The following is a 3,589-nucleotide window of genomic DNA, read 5'->3' on the forward strand; positions in this document are numbered from 1 at the left end:
TCACTCATGAAATCAAGGCCACAAAACTGTATTGAAGCTACTTTATTCAGTGAACCTATTTAATTTTTTGTTGTTATTAAAACAATATAAATGGGAAGAATATTCTAACAAATTTTAAGTTTTCTCTGATATTTGCATATGAATCCAAACTGAACAAAACCAAGGCTATTATTATTAAGGGCCCACCCTAATTCAGGGGCAAAAGAAGAAGCTGAATTATGTCTTTTACTGTTTTAATATATATGTATATATTTAGACCTTCATCTTAAGTAATGTGTAAGGAAATAAACTGTTCTTTTAGACTGAAATTAGTGTGATTACTCTGGCTTACTGAAAATTTTAAAAATGGACTTAAAATCTACATTTAAATCACTGGGAGAGAATTTGACGTGCTTTTAAAGCTGACATTGGCCTGTACAAGTGGATGACTAATTAATTTCATATTTCTTCATCAAAGAGCTAGAAAAAGTGGTTACAGAATTATTTTTATTTTTATATAATAGTGTATTTACATGCATCTGATCTTGCTGGTGCTTAAGAAATATGTGTACATTTTACATAACTTACCTGAGTCTAAAGGTGAATGAAGACTGTCTTAATAACCAGTAATTAGTGAGCTGTGTCTAATTAAGGATTCATAGATCTGGCAGGACATGGCACTTACTTACAATGGCACTTACTCTAGTCGGAAATCTATTTTTAAAAAATGGATGTAATATATGCAAGTTAGACTCAACATGAGCTGAAGCTGCAGATTAATGGTGAAATACCCTTTTAAATGCAGTTACCCACATTTACCCTTGTAGTCTCTACCACCAGGGAATATTAAAATCTGACTCAATTCCTTTGAGGGTGTGATACAATCTTAACAATGTAATTCAAAAGTAAGGTTTACAGTGCTTCATTAATGTAGCTAATGGGGCCTTGCTGCATAATGGTGTATGAGTAAGGCTTTCACCAGTTTCTTTCAACTAGTTTAAACATTACCTTGAAAATGCATTTAAATTAGTTATTCTCTCTGCTTTATAATATTCAGTGAACTAGGGTATCTCTTCCTTGCAGAAATTACTATTTACTGGTGTTCAGATAAGGCTGTTGGTACATGGGGAAAAGTTGCTAAACATGTGCTTGTATTAATAAATAATTCTTAAATGCTGTCCTTTCTATGTTTTGGATCGCTCTCTTGCCAGGAGAAACAGGTCCATCAGGCTGTTGCACATGTCCCTGTCGCTGCCACGTGTGCCTGTCTCACAGAGACAGCAGGTTTCAGCAACAACATTTCCTGTACCCATTTAATCAAGGGGTTTCACAGTGTTATTTTGCTCTTTTGTTCCAGACTCCAGCCAAAAAGCTGTGAAAATATGAAGCACTGAAAGAATTTACAGGATAGAGTAAAATATTTTTTGGTTAAGCTATTTCCTTTTCTTCATCACCTGCTTTATTCTGTCCTATTACTCTACTGCCTACTAAATTTCTTAGAAATATGTGCAGTATTTGGGTCAGTGCTCTTTCTTAGTTCTTAGAAATTAACATATTTTAAAAATTCCTTCATCCTGTTGAAGTTTGTGTATTGATCAATGAACCCCAAATCCCCCCTGTTCTGATTTTTGTGTGACACAACTCTTTGATAAACAGAGTCCAGTTGCTATTAATCTTAGTCCTCTAAAAATTAAGCAATGTTTCTCTAAAATACCTAATACTGGTAGCCACCCTTCCACATCTGCCTACCCAGGAAGGAACTATCTTCTGTTTATGGCATTTTATGCAAAATTAACAGAATTAAACAATAATTCAAGCTTAAATTTGATTGCATAAGGAGATACAGGGAAAGGAACAGAAAAAGGCAGATAGGTTGGGATAAGTTTACTGAAAAGCCAAGAGGCTGATCATTATGAAAAAACATAAATTAGCACTTAATACAATGTTAGAATTAGGAGAACAGCCCTGGAATAGAAGATATTTTGGATTTTTTTTTTATTTCCAGCTGCTGACAGAATAAAAATTGCTGTGTTTTCCTGGGGAACACAAGGAGAAGGATTCGTATGTGGCAGGACAGGACAGGCCGCCATGGATTCTGATCCTGGGAGCAGCTACGCACTTGCAATTCAAATGAAACGCTTCTTCCATGCCCGAAATGCAGTGTAATGTACATACCCACAGCTCATTAGAGATCACAAAACTGGCAGATTTATTGAAGTAAATCAGTATTCGTTTGTCATCCAGATCTTGTTAGACTTAGAAGAAGAGATAGTAGTTGGCGTAAAGTGTCATGGTTACTCTGACAACAGCACCAAAATAGAAACACACAGATGGACAACGTACTAGCCTGGTTTTTTAAAATACCAATTCTGCATAGAATCTGAATTATTAGTTGTGTAAGAGTGTGCCATTATCTGGTTAACTGTTTAAGCACATGAAATTGTTAGATACACTTTTGCAGCTCAGCAATTCTACAAGATGCATAAGCCTGTTCTGTTGCTGATATAATGATGAATTGCAGATCATCACTGAGCCAAATAAAAAGCCTGTCTGTTACCATCAAAATATCGGTATTGATCAAAACACTACTTATGTACAGGTATGTAAACGTTACTCAGATTTTTACAGCAACAGAACAGCTTCCTGACAATTTGACTTAGTGCAGTGGGGAATGTTCCCTGTAGATGTTCTGTATGCCTTTGTCCTTAAATGCACAAAGAGGGAAAAACCATGCGTGCAGGAATCTCCTTCCTCAGCAGTAATAACTAATAAATACTTAGTTTGTGAGCAACTCAGACTAAGTGAGTTACCCCCTTAAGGCTTTGATTTACTGATGCTGAAGTGGAGCTAAACTCTCATCCTCTTGCGTCTCCCTCTTCCTCACGCCTCCGCCGTCTCAGTCATGGCCACACTCCCTTCTTTTCCCAACACAATCTTATCTTCACCCCTTCCGCTTCCCTGTGCGCGTTGGCGCTTCGGCAGGCCCCGGGAAGGGGCGGGGGGGACCGCGGAACCAGTGCTGGAAAACCTCCAGCGAAAAAAAAGATGTTGCACAACTTCCTTTGCTGGTAAATCACGGAGCTGTTTCATCCCATCTCCTTCCCACAAATCCTCGCTGGTTCTTACATCTGATGCATCACAGCCCTTTTAATACTTTCGAAGCCTGGAAGACATCTCTGAAATGCACTTGTCTGGTTTGTTTTTTTTTTTTTTTAAGAGCAAACAACGCAACTTCCTCCACCTTGTGTTATAGGTCACACTGCTGTTTCTTGTACTTGTTGCTCTCACGTACGACATCCTGCTATCCTCACCACACCTCTCTCCCATGGCTCTGCGAGAGCTGGACCGAGATGAAACACTCGGATTGCTTTGTTTCGGGAGAGTGGGGCAAACGCGGCCGCTTCCTTTTACTCGTAAGGGCACTGAGGCGTTTCAGTGAGCCCGTCAGTACCAAAAACACTGGGAGCTGCTGCGCGGACACCCCGATACGGCAGCTACTGACCCCCGCGAGCCGCAGCGAAACAACAGAGACACAGAGGCACAAAGACACCCGGGGGCGGGGACGCGCAGCCCGGCGCCCGCCCGGCTCCCCCAGCGCCGCCCCGCCGGG

This window comes from Corvus moneduloides, chromosome 13 (genome assembly GCF_009650955.1).
Source record: "Corvus moneduloides isolate bCorMon1 chromosome 13, bCorMon1.pri, whole genome shotgun sequence".
NCBI classification, from domain to species: Eukaryota; Metazoa; Chordata; class Aves; order Passeriformes; family Corvidae; genus Corvus; species Corvus moneduloides.